The sequence below is a fragment of the Buteo buteo genome, chromosome 9, assembly GCF_964188355.1.
Source record: "Buteo buteo chromosome 9, bButBut1.hap1.1, whole genome shotgun sequence".
Taxonomy (NCBI): Eukaryota; Metazoa; Chordata; class Aves; order Accipitriformes; family Accipitridae; genus Buteo; species Buteo buteo.
Window position 1 is genome coordinate 13,332,101 of NC_134179.1, and position 18,892 is coordinate 13,350,992.

Sequence of the window (18,892 nt, forward strand, 5' to 3'; positions counted from 1 at the left end):
CATTTTACTATGAAACTGTTGATGCTCAACTTTTAGAAAATTTGAGCTTCTGGGATTGTCATGGGTCTTACCTTCACTCCTGGAATCCTAGTATAATTCTGAAAGGGGAATGCAGATTAAATTAAACAGTGTGAAATTAAAAACTTTCCCTTTTCATATGACAATCTGATTAGAACTGAGGTATTGTTTTATATTTTATTACCTTCATAGGAGAGATTTGTGACAGGTTCTTGCCTCATGGTGTTTTGATTCAGGTTTTTGTGCAGTAAGTAAATGTGAATGCATCTTGATATAGTTATTTGGACAGCTATTTGATCCTCTATTTCAGCATTATTAATACTTCACTAGCAAGAAAGCTCTTTCTAAAGGCTCAGAGGTTCTATTTCATTTGGATAAACATATAACATTTCATATCATCTCCACAGTGCAGTAAGAATGTTTTTCTTGGGAAATTTCTCATCCTCTTTCTTTACAAACTGTCATGAATGATGAAGGAATTATGACAAGACTCTGCAGATCAGTCTCAATTCACTGTATAAACTTACCTGTGCTACTGGAGAGAAAGGGTTGGTGTCTGAATTAAGATGTTTATTTTTTCTAGGAAAGATTGGTTTACTTTACAAATTTTAAGTAATATATTTAAGCTGGTTTAAAGAAAAGATTTGGTTTTATACCTTAGATAAGTGACAGACATTTTAATTTAGGTCCCTCTGCAACACAAACATAAATAATATATGGAGTAGGGAAGGGATCAAAACTACATTAACTTCATCTTGAAAAGATGAAGTGGAGGATAGCACGATTTCTAATGATGACTTGTGTGAGTACTTACTTCTTCATGTTATGTTGTGTTGTTTGATTAACCTATTTTGTCTCTCAATTTCTTTGTCTGGATGATAGATCACAATGAAGAATATTTTAGCGGAGTTATTGAAGGTGAGGGATCTGACTCATGATGACTGAAACTTGTGAATAATTATAATCTTTGTGAAAGTTAATCACAACAGAATTGTCCCATCTTACTTCGGCATCTACGAGAGATGAGAATCCCTCTGCTCAGGGGAGTGGGATACGACAGTGGTACCATTCCATGCAGTAGAAAAGAATTCCACAAGATCCAGACAAGCTTCTTCTCTGTGTGTTCATTGTCTAGGCCAGTGGTATGGGTGTGCCTATCCCATGTCCTTTTATTGCATGCATTGTGAACTTTTCAAGGCAAGAACAGGGTGTTTGGAAACTCCCTGGCATGTTGTGGGTATTACTGGAAAGAAGAGGGGAAAAAAAGGATTTCTTGTTTTTTAGCATGAGGCAAACTTCTATCAAATTTGCTGTGGAAAGTGCTGACCAAGCTGAAATATGCTTACATCTGACCTAGGATCTGAGAGCCATCATTGGCATTAAACCTTAAAAAATGATTACATGATGCTAAATTCACCCTTCAGGGAAAATGACCGGGAGGTTGGGGCCCATTGTTTAATGCAGAAAGAAGCAGAGCACAATAAAATTTTCAACATCTTCCCCTTAGGCCTCAGGGCTCCAAATTCTGTGAGAAGGTTTGTTTTTGCTGAGTGATGGGTTTGATGATGTTGCAGTCACTGCTCAGAGAGGAGCTGTTAGTCCTAGCACTGGGATAGGACTGAGAAGTGGAGGGGGATCCAGAGTCCTAAGGATCTCCTGACTCTTCCCCTGGGTTCAAAAAATATTAGAGAAGCACCTTTTCTGCAGCAGTAAGGAAGATGAGTAGCATTATGCTGCTTGCTATGAGCTGCAGATGTACACAAGGCTGGAGCTATGGTTACATGAATGCTCTTGGAGCATGCAAGATGTGTGGCCTTATTTTTATTTCTTGCTGCATGCTACCTTTGACAACATCCATTTTTGGGGGTAAAGCAGAACTTTGATTTCCTTTCTTTTCTACTCCCTGTAGAACTGGAGCACATGCTCCACTAGCTACTTTCAAAGTAGGTTAGGGGGTTGTCTGATACATAAACATCAAAGTAATGTTGTGACCTAGTAGGGTAAAGAAGTGGGTTTTGAGGCAATTGGGTGATTCCATGTATTTCTTGTGGAATGGATGTACTTAATATGATCAGCTGCTTGGATCTTCCTGCTTTGGCAAATTATCTGTTATAAGGTTGGGGCCTTGCAGAGCATTGAGAATACAGATGAGTAATAACTATTGTGATCTGTGGTAGTGCTACAGTGCTTATGCTACCCAGCTTTAAATGTTGCTGCTTGTTCATATTATCCTGCAATTCATTTATTTTGCTCTTTTGCTTGACTCAGACTGCAGCATAGTTCTGACATAATTGGTTGCATCTCAGCCAGGATAAGTAAAAAGTATTTTCAGATGTCACCAACTAGCACATTAGTTCATACAAATCTTAACTCAGTCCCTTCACAAATCTCTCTGCTGGTGATAAGGGCAATTCTGATAGCTGTTACCCTGTTATGTTTTGCATGCTGTGAGGGGAACAAGTGTAGACTTTTTTGGACTTGAAAACGGGGTGTTGCAATGAAAATTACTGATACCCACAGGAGTGGTGATGGCACAAGGAAAGTAGTGCACTCATGGTAAGGACATAACTGCAGAAATTCCACTTACGTTAGAGGACGCATTGAAAATGTCTGCTTTTTGTAGGTTTGTGGGGGTTTTTTGAGCCTTCTCTTGAATTAGATTATTATAAACACAGGAAATATGCCATTATTTTTGTCAAAATAGATGTTGTTTGTTGCAAGCTCTTCATTTATACACAAGTCTATGGTGAAAGAACAAATGATTTTGTGTGCACGTCAATTCTAAATCCTTCTATTTTAGTTCTTTTCATACAGCAGGCAAAATGATACAAGAGAATAAAGTTCACCGGAGGGGAAAAAAATACTGATGGCATGACGTGTCCATTTTACCTGTGTATGACTGTATTAACTGCTTATTGGTTTACCTTTTCTGTGATTTTGAAAGTTGGCCTGCAAACCTAATGAGAAATTTACTTTCACATTGAGAACTGGAGCGTATGTAATTGGTAAACATATTTCATAACATGAACTGTAGGTTCACTTCAGGTCTTTTTACTCGTAGTAGGTTTTGCATGGCTTGTGTTTTCTTGTGGTAACAGATACGTCACTTCTGAGATGACTAACAGCACAGAATACTAGAGTGTTTTTTCCCAGACAGCCAAGGACAAATCAAAACAAAAGTATGAGCAGTCATACCCAGTGTTGCATATTTGTGATCATTATATACAGGGCATTGCTCTTCAGAATATACTCAGAGACAGGATATTGTTTCCAACACTTTTCATAGAATCATTTAGGTTGGAAAAGACCTTAAAGATCATCGAGTCCAACCGTCATCCATGCCCACTAAACCATGTTCTGGAGTACCCCGTCTACTCGCTTTTTGAATACCTCCAGGGATGGTGACTCAATCACTTCCCTGGGCAGCCTGTTCCAATGTCTGACAACCCTCTCAGTAAAGAAATTTTTCCTAATATCTAACCTAAATCTCCCTTACCTCAACTAGAGGCCATTTCTTCTCGTCCTATCTCCAGCCACCTGACAGAAGAGACCAGCACTCACCTCACTACAACCCCCCTTCAGGTAGTTGTAGAGAGCAATAAGGTCTCCCCTCAGCCTCCTCTTTTCTAGACTAAACAGTCCCAGCTCCCTCAGCCGCTCCTCATAAGACTTGTGCTCCAGGCCCCTCACCAACTTGGCTGCCCTTCTTTTTACTGTGACCAGAACTGGATTTAAATTTTTTAATATTTCCCATTCCTAATATCTTTTAGTTAAACACCAGTTAAAGGAACATATTCACACAAGAAGTTCCACTGTTTTTGCAGAGACTGCACATGTAAGTAAGGATGTTTGTTTGAATAATCACTCAGAGGTTGAGGCCTTATGTTATAAGGTATCAAGTGCCTCACTCAGGTGCTGAGCATCCGTGTTTCTCCATGAAGCCAATGGCCTTGCAGGACTGGAGGCTGGATAAGCACTGCTCTAATTCATGGAAAAGCGCTGGTTCTCTTGCCTGGGTCCCAGTTCAGACTCCCATGTGGGTGCCCTGGCACCTGAGAAGCCTGCAGAGCAGTTTACAGGGCTGCCATGGTCTCTGTCCAAGGCCGGGTCTCCCAGGTGGCCAGGCTGACCCCCATGTGAGCCACCCATCAGTGTGCCTGCCCCAGAGGGGAGATGAGGCACAGCTCTGGACTGCAGCCTGTCTGCATGTTGCATGGCAAGGCCCTGCTCCCCAGCGACATGCTCACCTGTGCCAGCCCTGCAAGGAGGCTCCTTCACTTGCCCTTCTTTCTGACTGACAGATTTTTGCAGGAAAACTTTTTTTTTTCCCCCAGAAAAATACTAACCAGAGATTTTATGTAACCTGTTTGCAAAGAAGTATATTACTTAATATATAACAAAGTGTATTAAAATATAATGCTGTAATTTAGAAATGGGGGACTATTTTAAAGTTGTATGTAGTCAGTATGAGATCTTACAATGGCTCCTGCTGGGCAAAGAGCATTGCAGGACATGCCTGTGGTCTTTTTCTGTGCTTAACCCTTTAAATACCTATTGTGTGTAACTGTAGATTCCATATCACTTTTTTAAAAAGGATCTTTATTTCTTCTGGTTTATTTTGTCGAAGGCCCAATTAAAAGTGGCATTCAGTGGTCACATTTTGAGATGTATTTAGGCACAGAAAGACACCTCAGTTTTCAGAAGCACTTAATATTTAGAATATGATGTTTTCCCACATCCAAGTCTCTTCTCTATGCCACATAAAACGATCCCTGCTGAGAGAAGAGAGCAGATGGATTCAAGTGCTTTATACCAGTGACACTCTCACTCTTTAGCAGATGTTTAGCTGAAGTATGTGAGGCTGTTAAAACTTGTTCTCAATTTCAGCTCTAATTCATTGTTTTCTTCCCCGGGTCTCTAGGATCATGAGGAGTACATACATATGTTTGTAATTTGAGTACCACTCCTAAGTCCTACTCTTTATAGCCAGATTGACAAGAAAACTGCTATTTAGATCATGGAGGAGCTCTCAAATTCATTTAAGCTGCCATGCAGGGATACTCCCTGCATTTATTTAGTAGTACTTTGAGTTTCTGAGCATCAGAATAAATTGTTTGCAGAAAAAATGAAACTTGTCTGTGATAAATGTGAACCTGAGGTCTCCCACTGTGTTATGTTTAGAATTGAGAGGTAACTTTATTTACTGTACAGATCACGTTTAGTTAATTTAAATATTTGACAGATCTTTTAGGCTGTGACATTTTAGGTTTCTGATTACATAAGCCATATAGGTTATTGATGAGAAAAAACGAAGGCTCTGATTTACAGTGTAAATTTGCTTGCTGCTACGTTACTACAGTATCTTACATTTACAAGCCAAAGCAGTTAAACACTTGAAGTGAAAGATTGTTTATAGAAGTAAAGAAAATACTGGCAGAAGTTTCCTTTCACTGTGTACGTGGGTGTGTCTGACAGTATGCACATTTGCCATAATCATACCCATCGAGATGATTAATTACGGAGTTTTGACGAATTCTAGTGTGACCAGAGACAGTAAGTCTTGGTAAATATTACCAAGTTTTGTGAGGGTTTTTATTATTATTAGGCTAACAATATTAAGACTTCATATTAAAGCTGCAGTTCCTGAAAGTTGGTGATTTTTTTTTTTCCCCCAAACCGTGTATCTGGCATTTGTCATACAGAAAACTGTAGAAGTAGGAGTGAGAAGGATGGGGGATATCTGAGAATGGGACAGTAACATGAATGCAAGCTTTTGTGAAGGAAATCACATAATGTGGGGGGACATTAGAGGAATGATTGAAAATGGATGAATTGGACAGAACTGATAGATTTGTTGAATTTTGGAGGGAGCTAGAGGGAAGCTGAATTGATGTATTCAAGGTATCAGACCAAATATTTAATGATTAGTCTGCTATCATAAAATTTTCAGTTTTCTAGGTGTGTAACTATAATAACACAAACAAAAAATACATGTAAGTATGTTCAAATTTTTAAAAATTATTTCTGCTTCTAAGAACACAGTAGGTTAAATGAGTTCTTCCATAAGTGTTCTGTTTTATAAAACATTCTGAGTTATGCTTTAATTGAATCTATCTTGCTCTTTTCATGTAGCTTGTTGACTGACTAGGAGCTAGGAACTGGTGCATTAAGAAATACATCTTGTCCTTTTATATTGACAATATTTGTAAACAATAATGCATCCGTACAAAAATGTGCACTATTAATAATTCATGGAGCATTGTCAGCCTTCCAACTCTTTTCTAAGTCAATACTAGAATAAATTTGGCAGTAGATCACAGAATCTCCTTGGAAGATGAGGCCTTACATGGGCTGAGAACTACCTACAAAATGGCCCATTTAGCACTATCATTAACTTGAGGATGTGATTTTTATGGTCAACAGACACTGATCTCAGACTGATTCTCCTTCTTCTCTGGTTATGTGTTCTCATTCCTTCACTTCTAGGGATACTGATTCATGTGCAGCTGTGCAGTAATTTGGACCACCCCTTGGACTGAGTCCCCTGGAAAGTACTTTTCTTAAGGAGGGCTTATTTTTCAGCTGAATTAATAGGCCAGCCTGTCTAATAGGCATGCAACTGCATAAGTCAGCAGAAAGGTGCGGGCAAGAATGGTTGATTAAAAGTAATGAAGACTACATGGTATTTTGTTGAGGGAGGGCTTTTGTTGAGGATAGTTGCTCTGCTTCTCCCATAGTAACAACAGAAAAACATCAGAAGACAGGAATTCTGAGAAGTTCCAAGATTCAGGTTTGAATAAATAATTGCTCAGCAATTAGCCCACTAATGTTTTGTTACATGTAAAACATCCTAAGCACCTATTTGTTACAATACAAAGGTAGGCTCTGGTCCTGTAAGCTGTTTCTTGTCAATAAGACCTTGCAGCATTGGAGGCCTCTCGTGACAGATGTTCGTACAGACTGACAGCCTGTCCATCTGAAATAATTTAAAGGATCTGGGCTTTAAGGCTTAATTGTATTAGTATGGTATAGTAAAGCCTTTGTGCAAAGCTGTCACCTTCAGTGGACTGTAGGAGTTCAAATAGATTTGAATGACTACAAAGGTTTAAGGTTGTAACAGCTGCTGTAAAGTTGGGTGATGTCACACTGAGTAGTGTTTTGAATCTGTAAACCTGATTTATAATTAGAACAGTTTTCTTATTAAAAATCACACTGAGCCAGTAAGATAGCAAAAAATTCCTCTGTAGTTCCCAAGGAAGTTTCTTAAGATCCCTTGGTGATTCAGAAGTACAGATTCCCCGGAAAGCCACCTCTGAGCTTTCAGAAATCTTCTTTTAAATGTTTGTACTATTTAAGCTTTTCAGAAAAGCTACAAGAGCCTCACTAAAGAACTGCTAGTCTCTATTACAGAGAAAGTATTTCGCCAAGGGTCAAGACTGGGACAAACAAGCAGCAGCTCTGAGGTAGCTGTGAACAGTCCTTTTTCACCTCATTGCAGTGTAGCTTACTATATTGACATTAACAAAGTTAAACTTTGACAATTATTCTGCTGATGACTGTTTCAGCTGAAACACCAGTTGTTTCTAAAACTGAAGAACTAAATAATCTTATCCTAATCTGATCCTGCTGGCATTTTTATAACACACTACCCTTTGGTCATTGCTGGGGAATAGTTCTTCTAGTGGAGATAGGCATCTATTTAAGTTATAGTACTTTTATATAGGATGAAAATACCTCAAATATTCTGCTTTATATTTTAATCTTTAAAAAAAGTAATTCCACCTAGTTGTTGTAACTTTAGTTGGTCAGCAAAACTTAAACAAGCTATCTTGCTGTTGACTGAAGATCTGTGCCTTTGCAAAAAGGCAATTGTGTTAATGGCTTAGCACATCTTACAAACTAACACTTAACTTTCACCTTCTTTGCTTGCAGCAGCAATGTCAGTAATTGCAATCTGTTAAAACTGCATGGAAAACTACATTCAGTGTAGCCATTTGGAAAAGATCCGTTTCTCCTGCAAAACAGAACAGGTCATGTAGCTGTATGTATCCCGGAAGAAAGTACTGCTCTAGAACGATCTGTTTCAGCTCCAAGGAAAGGTTTTGGTTCAGTCGTAGACATGTATAGAATAAATTCTTTTCTAACATTTCGTTTACACAGGTTTTCTTCCCCAACGGCCATTTTCATTGATAGCACTGGTTGGTTATTTGGGGTTTTTTTTTAATTCTTTAGGGAGTAAGGTACAAATCCATCAACTTCAGTTTTGCTGTGACATTGCATACATCTACAACTATGTGGAATTTGTGTTTGCAGGAATTGGTCTAAACTACTGATATATGAACTTGTGGGGTTGGATCTAAGAACTTTGTTTTCAGTCTTGGATTTGAAAGAATCACTGCCATCTTCGAAATAATTCTGTGGTTTCCAGCTTCCTTAGAAGCCAAGGATATATCTAGGATCATTTGGATAAGAGGTATAAAAATCACAAATCAGTCATAAACTGAAAACGGCACCCAGGAGTCATTTAAAAGTGATTCTTGAATATTTACTTATTAGTGGGCTCTGAATTGTCTCAGTAAAATATTTTTCCTATTATGCTAATTTATTTATGCAATTTTAAAAAGCAAGAATCTAAAACACTGAGAAGTTACTAACACCACAATAAATACAATGACACCTTGTTAAAATAATAATTTTAGCAGCAAGTCTGGTGGTGGACACAAATAGGGACGACTTATTCTATAGGAAGAGTATTTTTTAAAAGAATCCTGCATTATCTGGAGCATGTTAATTCTGTTCCAGATGTTACATTGTACCTGATGTTCATAGGTTGTGAAGTGAAAGAAATCTACAGACAGTAAGTGTAACTCTCACTATTTTTTGTTGATCTCATGAATGTGTGTGCTCGAGTCAACTACAGATGTGTTCATATGCGTCTAGGAAATCAAGGGAGCAGAAATAAATGGGTCAATCCATTGTAGAAAAAAAATCCCAGATCTATAAGCATTCTGTCCAAGTGAGGAACTGAGGATTTTAATCCTTAGGAGTGGTCAGTGCTTTAAATAGGTAATGTGAAAAGGTCATATCAAAGTGGCTTGTAGCCAGTATCAGTTATCATGGTTTTTACATTCACTGTCAGTCACAAAGAGGGAACACACACATGCTGGAAGAAGGTAATTGTTGCGGATTAAAGCCCCCTGTGAAATGAAAGAGCCATCAAAATTCTTTATAGTTGCTTGGCATGAGTTCTGATAATACAAAGTTCTCTTTTATTATTATTTTAAAATGCAGCCATCTACCACAGACTAAACAAAAATCCCACAAGACAATAGCACCAGTCTGTGAGTATAGTATGTTTAATTGCTGTGCACAGCTGGAGCTGGCAGGTGAAAAGTAGACACATGATTGCTTGTTCAAATAGGAAGATTTAGATTTCTTCTGCTTTTTTCGTGTTTAACTTCATCTCATAATTTAGCTGCAGTTAGGATTTTGTTGTTTTGCCATATTTTAGATCTATCTACCTGCTCTTATTTATTTTACATACAGAGAAACATTTTTGTTTTCTCTTGCATATCTCATTGGTGAGAATAAAAAAGGCACAATTCCCTAATGTTGGGGTCACAGTATGCAAGACTGGTCATCATGCAAGCTTAAAAAATAATACTCATGAAACATATCTCTTGTGAAACTCACATGTAACAACATTTTTTGACTTATTGTATGTAAAGCCAAGCCTATGATGACAGTGTTAAGACAGATGTATGCACTTAAGCAGAGATCCATAGTTCATAATTTTCTTCAGGGCTGTGCTTAAAGTACTGAAGAGTTTACACACCAAGGAGGAATACAGGACACTTTCTTACAGTCATATTTTCTCTATTGCTGGTTGTTTAACCCCAGCTGGCAACTAAGCACCACACAGCTGCTCACTCACTCCCCCTGGTTGGAATCGGGGGAGAGAATCAGAAGGGTAAAAGTGAGAAAACTCGTGGGTTGAGTTAAAGACAGTTTAATAGGGAAAGCAAAAGCCATGCATACAAGCAAAGCAAAACAAGGAATTAATTCACCACTTCCCATCGGCAGGCAGGTGTTCAGCCATCTCCAGGACAGCAGGGCTCCGTCATGTGTAATGGTGACTTGGGAAGACAAACACCATCACTCTGAACATCCTCCCTTTCCTTCTTCTTTCCCCAGCTTTATATGCTGAGCATGATGTCATATGGTCTGGAATATCCCTTTGGTCAGTTGGGGTCAGCTGTCCTGGCTCTGTCCCCTCCCAACTTCTTGTGCAGCCCCAGCCTCCTCACTGGTGGGGTGGGTTGAGAGGCAGAAAAGGCCTTGACGCTGTGTAAGCACTGCTCAGCAATAACAAAAACATCTTGGCATTATTAACACTGTTTCCAGCACAAATCCAAAACAGAGTCCCATACCAGCTACTATGAAGAAAATTAACTCTACCCCAGCCAAAACCAGCACATCAGCCATCAAGTATTATGCAGCAACATTGCTTCTTACAATTAAATCGACCAATGCTGTTTTGCACAGGTATTGATTCTTCTGTGTTCTCCATGTTTTATGTGCTGTCGTAGGTCCAGTTGTTCCTGTTTGAAGTCAATAGGTGCTCTTACTGCACAAAAAGTCCAGTCTTGACTGTTATGCAACCAAATTAGGCTTCTACCTGCCCAGTCCTCAAGAAAACCTGAACAGTTGGTGATGGGAAGAGGCCTTGTTATTAAGAGGTAATTACTTTTGCTTTGGTATGTTTCAGTGCATTTGCTAGCATATTATGGTCAGCATGATCACACAATTAAATTGCTACAATAGTTGCATATATAAAAACCAATGCTAGCAGTTGTGAGAGATAACATTGTAGTTGAGATTTTATGAAACAGTAAAAGAAATGTTTGTTATTTATAAAGGTGCTGTTGCCTTCTTTGAATAGCTTAGGACTAGGTCTTATATGTATAGTCAATGTATACCTACGTGCATAGATACACACGTATAAAATGTTTACTATATCTGTGCATTAAAGACAAATTATGATTGTTGATGTTGAGAAACTCAGAACATTTAGTTTCTTGGGTTTTGTGTTTGCGAAACCACAGATGCAATATTGTTGACTTTTGTCTTTGATTCAGATTAAGGGGAAAAAGAAAATTGTAATGTTATTGGTGGTTCATGTGCTTTTACAGTCAAATATATTTGAAAGCATGCTCTCTGCTTTTTGCCTGAGTGTGTACCATGCCCTGTGTGTAAACCTTTTCAAGTCAGCGTTGCCTGGTTCTAAATTACTTCAGATTGACAGATGCTGTCACGCATTCAGTGTGGATGGAGTTGACTGAGATTTTGAAGTTTCAAGTTACCAAATACTGAAACACAACTACTATTACAGTATTAACAACTGTTTTAAGTGATAAAAAGCCCTAGCATTATGATCAAGTATGTAAATGCAAGATGTTCTCCCAACAAACAATTGAAATAAAGTACCAATAAGAAAAATCTCTCAAATTTTAAAAGAAAATCATTGTTCCTAAAAATGAAAACGTCAAGTGGACTCAATTTTTCCACTTGAATTTCTGCCAAAATCATTCAAAATTTTTGTCATTTCCCTGCTGTATATTTTTTGGTTCACACAACTGTGGAATTTCCTGGTTTGTTTTTGTTTTGCTAGCGCAAAACCAACCAACAGTCAAGGTCATTCTAGAAAACCATACTTTCAGTAAAATTTGAACAAAAAGTTGACCTCTTCCTGTTTGCTCTTTCTCTGTTCTCTGACCTACTATTTTGGTTTGTGGTGCTCTAGTCTTTCCCAGAGTGTGCTTTTTCACTCATCCTCATGTTTCTTCCCCTCTCCCTTCAGTTCCTTGTTTGCTTTATAGTAAGCACTCTCTTGATTTTGCTCTGTCACCCATTTTTGTCTTCAAAGTTTTCTTTTTTCCTCCTTTTCTTTTTTTGGTCAATCTTTCCTAGTTCTGTCTCATTCCATCTCTATTCCCTTTTGCCTCCTCTGTCCCCACAGCCCCCTTGGCTGCAGCCATAAACACAAGGTGGTCTGGTTCCCAAGTGCCAGTAGCTGGGCATGCCTGGGGAGGGCTTTGTCAAGGGGTCTGACACTGCCCCTGTGCTTTTCCCTGTCACTGCATATGGTGGGTACAAGAGGAAGTTATCCCACTTTCCTGGGGATATCCCTGGCCGGGTGAGGCAGGGGACCACCTGTGGGGAATGAAGGGGTGATAACTGGAGAGGGAGGGAGGCTTGTGTTTTGCTGAGTGAATTCCCTCTCATCTCCATACAAGGCCAGAAGCCCCAGGTCTTTGCTTTTTCTTGGGGGCTGCAGAGTGTCCCAGCCTTGTTTCTTGCCTGCAAGGGAGCCATCCTTGCCCTGCCAGTAGCTGCAAACCCCTGCAGCTGGCAGCAATTGGGTCTTGTCCACCGTGAGCCCTGTTTCTGTTTGCAGAGAGCAATGCCTATTCCAGCAAGGGATGTGTATTTTTTAATTAACTGCTGTCCTTATTTGAAGAGATCGGTCAAAGACAGACCCTGTACTTTCAACATAGTTCTGATTGTTCCTTGGTGACTACCCATGCATAGAAATCCTATTAAAGTTGTGTGATTTTCATTCTCCAAATATTCGCAGCTCTCATTAATGCAACTGTAACAAACTGCTGGGTGAGAAAACTTGAAATTAGTTCAGATTTACTTTAATTTTTGAATTGTGCATGTTCACAGATCAATTTCAGATTTAAAAAAAAAACCCAAACTTTTCCTTTAGCTATTGAGATTGATTTTTCCTGACATTTTTTCATACATATTACCTTTGTTGCCATCTCTACCATTCCACCAATCTATAATTTCGTAAGCCTGTAATGAGACAGTTGTGTTTATTGTAGGAGTTTACACAGATCTTTGCTACCTTCAGACTGCTCGGGAGGAGAGACAGGACAATCAGCCTGTTGCATAGTTCAGTGGTAAGCATGGAGACCGCTGGATGTGGGGATGCTGTGAGTTCAGACTCTAGCTCTGCTGCACAATTAATCTTTGTGAAGGTAAAAGACTAGTGATTGTGTTTGGTAGGAAGAGCTGCAGTGGGGGTGAGGTATGTTTTTTAGGTATGTTGTGTGGTAGAATGGTTGGAAAGTAAGAATATGTCTATATGTCTTTATTTTCTTGGCATCTGTTTTTCTCTGCTGTTTTCTTCCTCGTTCCACAGGACCTTCCATGAAAGGTACAGTTGTGGCATGAATTGGTGGGTTAGAACTAGTTTTAGTTGCACTTGACCTCCAGCACTTCCTGGAGATGCACTACTCTGTGTGAACCTAGGACAGTTAAGACAAATGTCTTTCACTTGCAACTCTACACACAGTGGAAAGGTTACTGGCCTTTGATGAGCAAGTATGCAAAAGTACAGTGAAGGTGAGCTAGGGAAGTGGGATCTGCTTTTTTGAGTGGAATGACTCAGTGCTAGTGTGGCGGGGCTTGCAAATACAAATGTCTGTGTACATCACCCCTTTTTAAAAGATTTTAAAATTGTCTTCCGTTACGTACTCTGAAATCTGCTGCTTTTCTCCATCACTACAATTAAAATTACATTTATGGTAAGTGCTGGAAAGTGTATTATTAGTTCTCTTCCTCCTCCATGGAAATTATTTGACTTTTACCCTCGCCAGTGGGATATAAGACCACTGTATGATAGTAATAATGGCTTATTTAATCATCCTTAAAATGTAGTCCTTTCTGTTTGTTTTTAAGAGGTTATTCAGCAAATAAGCAGAGCATCTGGAGAAAATATATTTGCTAGCAATATAGCTTACGTGGATTTTTGTCTACCACTGTTAAAGCAACACTTGGGAGGAGGAAACCTTGAAATACTTTTGGTTCATTACTAACTGTTAGGCAGGCTTTACTATTGTATAGAAAGATCTGAATTTGGAGATTTGCAGCTATGGGAGAGTGTCCATGTTTTCATGTAATTGCAGTAATTCTGTATCATCTGGTTTAGTTGTTCATAACATTCTCAAGTGTTTTTGCATTAAAACTGCTGACAAGCATATATATTTGTTGCTTGCTTTGTTGCACTGTCTTCTGCTTGCTATACCTCCCCTTTCTCCAAGTCCATGGTTCACATACTAGACATCCAGGTGTCTGCTGGTACAATGACTCAAGGAAATGCTTCTTTGATACACCATGACATTTACTCCAGAAACCTAGGTGGTGATGTGAGAATGCAGGCCTTGAAAGGTCCGTCTTTGAGAGATTTATTTTTCTCATCAGGGACAACTTGCCTTGCTCTCTGTCTCATTTGTTGTTTTTTTTTCTTTTAATTTGGCAAGCATAATGCAAACATTGCTCATCATAGCTTGCAATATATATCTTCTTGTCACGTGCAGATGTTGTGGCAGAATAGGGCAGTGGGTATGATGTTGGTCTAGCTGTTCTACTGAGTTGTCAAGTCACAAACAAGCTACTTAATCTTTCTGCTTTTGAGTTACCCCATCATTCCCCTGGACCGCCCTAGAAAGGAAAATTCCCCCCTCTCCCTCTCACCCTCAGCAGCTCTGGCACAGAGCAATGGGCTGTCCTGCATAGATTTCCTCCCCCCATGGTGCTGCACTCTGGAGTGACAAGGATGCTTGGCTCCTGCTCCCTGCCACATAGCTCAGTGCCTTTGAATCTGGCAGTAAGTCCATTGTATTGAAATGCCACAAATTAGAGATGTCGCTCTAGTTTAGGCTGCATGAATGTTGTAATTTTGTTTCTAAATAGCATAATATGTAAGGTGTGTTTGCTGTTTAACTGAGCACTAGGATAGGCTATGGGGATATCTATGCAGGCACAGGGAGTCCCCCTCTAACATCACGTGGCTGTGGAAGAATATCAGTCCTCTCTTTACCGTCTCTGGCAGAGCTTGCTGCAGGTGCAGAGTCACCATGCAGCCTGAGACCTGGGAGCATTTACCTGGCACTGGTATAAAACCAAAGCCATGGTCCAACAGCTCCTCCATAATTCAGAGTCTCACAGAGTTAATCGAAAGCCCCCAAAGCCTCAAGATCCTTTCCTGGGGCCTCACTGTGTTTTGTACCAGGCCTCTGCTTAGAGTGAGTTTGGGGAAACTGCCATCCACACTGCTCTCCCTTCCTGAGCAAGGGCAGCAATTTGACAGCACACCCTTTTGGTTTTGTTTGGTGATACCCATTGCGCAAACTTCCTTTGTCTGTGGCTGCTTGGCAGGCAATATAATTTATCCTAGTTTAATGTGAGGTATTAAGCCTTTTGTGCAAATCTGACTGTTCCCTTTTAGATAGGACCAATGTTTTGTAAGAAGAAAGGCAACAAAGTAAAGATCATTACATATGTTGTCCTTCCTGCTGTGTTTTAACTAAACACCATCTGCTGAAAGGCTGAATCCCCTTTGGAGGGACATCATTCTCCTATTGTCAACTGAAGCACTTCTGAAAAACATTTTTTTGTTTTAAAGCAGAGAGTTGCATTTGGATAGTCTTTAAAGAAATTTTGAATAGTTGAAATAACACTTGTTTTGGGAAATACTTTATACTGTCAGTTGTTATTTTGAGTGTTATGGGGTAGTAGGCACTATAGAATAGAGGAGCAGAATAATGGTATTTTGAAAATCCAACAGTAAGGATACTAAATAGCTCTGTGAGCATGTGCTGGTCCTTTACATCCAAAATTTTAGAGGGATTCCCCTCACTCTGAACACCTAAATTTACATGGCTCATCTTTTTTGCATACATGTCACTTCTGTTTTAAGTATCTAGGATAAATAACAACAATGGATTGTAAAAGCTGGATGAAAAAAATGCACCAAAAAAAAGCTGCTTCTGAAAGTGTTGGCATTAACTGCTTGGAAATCATAGAAAGGTATTGTGCTGGGTTGTTAGGCTTTATCAATTATTTGTAAACAGTCTTAAGCACTTGGTGCTGAGGAATCAAAGTATTTTACTGCTATTTTTCAACACAAAAGAGGCCTCTTGGTCTAGCTAGCAAAATAATTTCAAGCTTCCACTAGATGTGTTAGAAGGAGAAAATATCACTTAAGCTACTGATTACTGCCTGTATACTAAAGCTTAACAGGTTATTTCAAGAACATGCATGTTAAATTCATAGTTTGTATTCGTTGTTGATGGACTAGCAGTAACAATTTTGAGTTCTCTTGAAACTGAACTCTAATATGTTCTTGGGGTCAATCCTCTCCATTGGCTGTCTTATTAGCAGTTCTACTCAGCTATTTATACAAACTTTTCAAGTTGCCAACAAAATGATCAATCAAGTTCACAGCACAAGTAGTCTGTGAAGCAGGCTAGGAACTTTAGGAGAATTGTCTTGCTGATCAGAGATTACCTGCAGGTTACAGTGAATCCCTTTTTATTAGAAAGGTGCAAAACCTTTTTGGCCTCTTGTGCCTCTAAATCCCCCAGCCTCAGTGGGGATGTCTGTGAGAGTAAGGACTGGGTAGAACTGGAGCGCCTGGGGACAAGATGTGATTCACCATATCACAATTGGGGTCAGCAAAGTCAAATAAGGAAATGAGAGAGAGTGAGAAATGTCTGATACTCCAGGCATGCTGGCTGCCAACATTAAGCAGAGCAGTCCTGCAAAAGTATTTAGTAATTTGCTTTGCTGGATTTGAGATCCAGTGTTTTGCAGCACTAGAAATTTGAGTTTTTAGTGCCTGAAGCAGGATGGTTTTGGAGGAAAGATGACCCTCCCTGAACCCACTGAAGACATTTGATGGGAGTTTTGTTATAATGACTAAAGTGAGACTAAGATGTGATTGCATATGTTCTAGTTCCAAATTTCTGGGCTAATTCTTGGCTGCATTTATTCTTGTTTGACCTTCTGAAGTCTAGAGGAGGCAGCTTTGGCTTTTTGCCTTTGTGTCAGCATTAGCAAATATGGCATGTCTAAAACTTCTTGAATTCTGGGTATTTCAACAGAATATTTTAAGCACAAGGAAATAGAAAATCACTGATGCACCTAAATCATTTTGTTATTAAAAAAAAAATAATCTGTAGTTTGAGACCATTTTGGTGCATTTTGTTTAGCTTGAAAGACAACACTAAGAACTTCCTAGCACTTGATACATTTGGGGGGGGGGGGGGAGTCTGGGAAGACAGAATGCATTCCAGAAAACTATGGAAACAATTACGTAATTAGGTTGTATTTAATAATTGTTTACAAATAGGCATTGTCTTAGGTCCAAAACTTGCTTCTAAATTGTTAGCTTGCAGCATTGTTGTACCTGATAGTAAAATAAATGGAGCTGAGCTTGATTTAGATTTGGTGTTTTATTGTGCTATAATAGATGAGACTCCTGTTCCTAAAATGTTGAAGCAAGAAGGTTTCTGAGTTGTTTGAAAATAAAACTGTACAGGAGAGGTTAGAAGGAAAAACTGCGTGAATGACTTATATTCACTGTCAACACTTGGGAAAACTTGTATTTTTTTTCCTTTCTGTAGTCTTTTATAGTATTTATACTATATTCTGAAGTACTCTTCTGTTATTTAAAAATGACACCTTTTTATTTTATGGTAAAAAACTTCCACGCTTCAGTAGGCAATCATTTTTTCTTTCCCAGGTTTCTTTTTTCAACCAGGAACATTTTGCTGCTTATTGCTATCTGTGAGCCTTTTTAACAGTATAACATATTCAATAGCACTTATGAAGCACACTGAAATATTTTCAGCACTAGTGTTCTTTGTAGTGCACACCAAGACAGGATAAAAGAAAGATGCACATGAGAGAATGCATAAGGTGACTTATCTAGTGTATGGCCTTTTGAAGGTGGTAGATGACCCTCTGAAGGGTGGTCTGAGGTATGAGTGCTTCCACATTATGAGATTAAATTTTGCATTATAGCTGTATATGGATATGTGGATAGCTAACTGCCCCTGGGAGGGCTCATCCCCTGCCTTGCATTAGCTCTGGAAGAAGAGTGGGGCAGTTTAGCAAGCTAACTGTCAGAAAAGTTCTTGTGGGACTTGCTTCTGACCATTTAGTTTCCTGAACCACCTCCTTGAAGGGATATCAGGTGAGCAGTACAGCCAGCACAAAGGCTGGTATAAAAGGACTGGATTACATCTTGCTATAGCAAAGACAGAGTGCTTCCAGTCTGAGAAAGATGAATGGCATGGAGAGTTACCAGTCAAGAGAGCATCAGTTAGAATTGGAGAGGTTTAAGCGTGGCTTGTTGAGCTACAGCTCTGCAGCACTGGAAATAATGAGTTGCAGGGGTATCTGATCAAAGATGGTGGATATGCCAGAAATCCTGTCAGGATTGAAACAGATAGGGTTCCCAGTTTGTGCACCTGCTACTGATGGAACTTGCATACCCATCAAATGGACAGCACTTAAATATAAAATTGGATCCTGTCTTTTCATTAAAAGAGGAGACTGCATCCCCATCTTGTGTCAAAAGCTTCTGTCTGCTCCTGCATAGAAGAAACGTGTTCCCCAATGCTTCTGCTGCTGAACAGAAAAATCCAATGGATGTGTAAAACTAACTGAAAAGTAGATAAATCTTCAGACTGATTTTGGTTGGATTTGAAATAGGTTCAACAGGATCAACCATCTACCACATTAATGTGTTGAATTCAATAATATGGAAAAATTCTTGCACTGGAAAATTAAAAGCTGATCTCCAAATGATTCTTATGTATTCAGCATCAGGCAAGAGGCAAAAAAAAATCCAAATTAAACCGTAACATATTTGTCATCCAGAAAAGTTATTCCATGGTATTTTAGAGCATAAACACCATGAGCTGATTTCTGGAATCATCACACACTCAAAATACAGGGCTATGTATGCATGTAAGGCTATATGTCTGGTCCAAACTCCAAATTTCAGTAAATAGCA

The 18,892-nt window shown here is 39.1% G+C and overlaps 1 long non-coding RNA gene across 18 annotated transcripts in view; it reads left to right on the top strand.

Moving 5' to 3' along the window:
• LOC142034349 (uncharacterized) overlaps positions 1–18,892 on the top strand; it is an 89,498-nt gene that overhangs the window by 34,897 nt on the left and 35,709 nt on the right. For all 18 annotated transcript variants that reach the window (XR_012651599.1, XR_012651600.1, XR_012651593.1 and 15 more), the window contains one exon: positions 10,608–10,757. This is a non-coding gene — a long non-coding RNA (uncharacterized LOC142034349). The remainder of the gene's footprint in view (positions 1–10,607; positions 10,758–18,892) is intronic.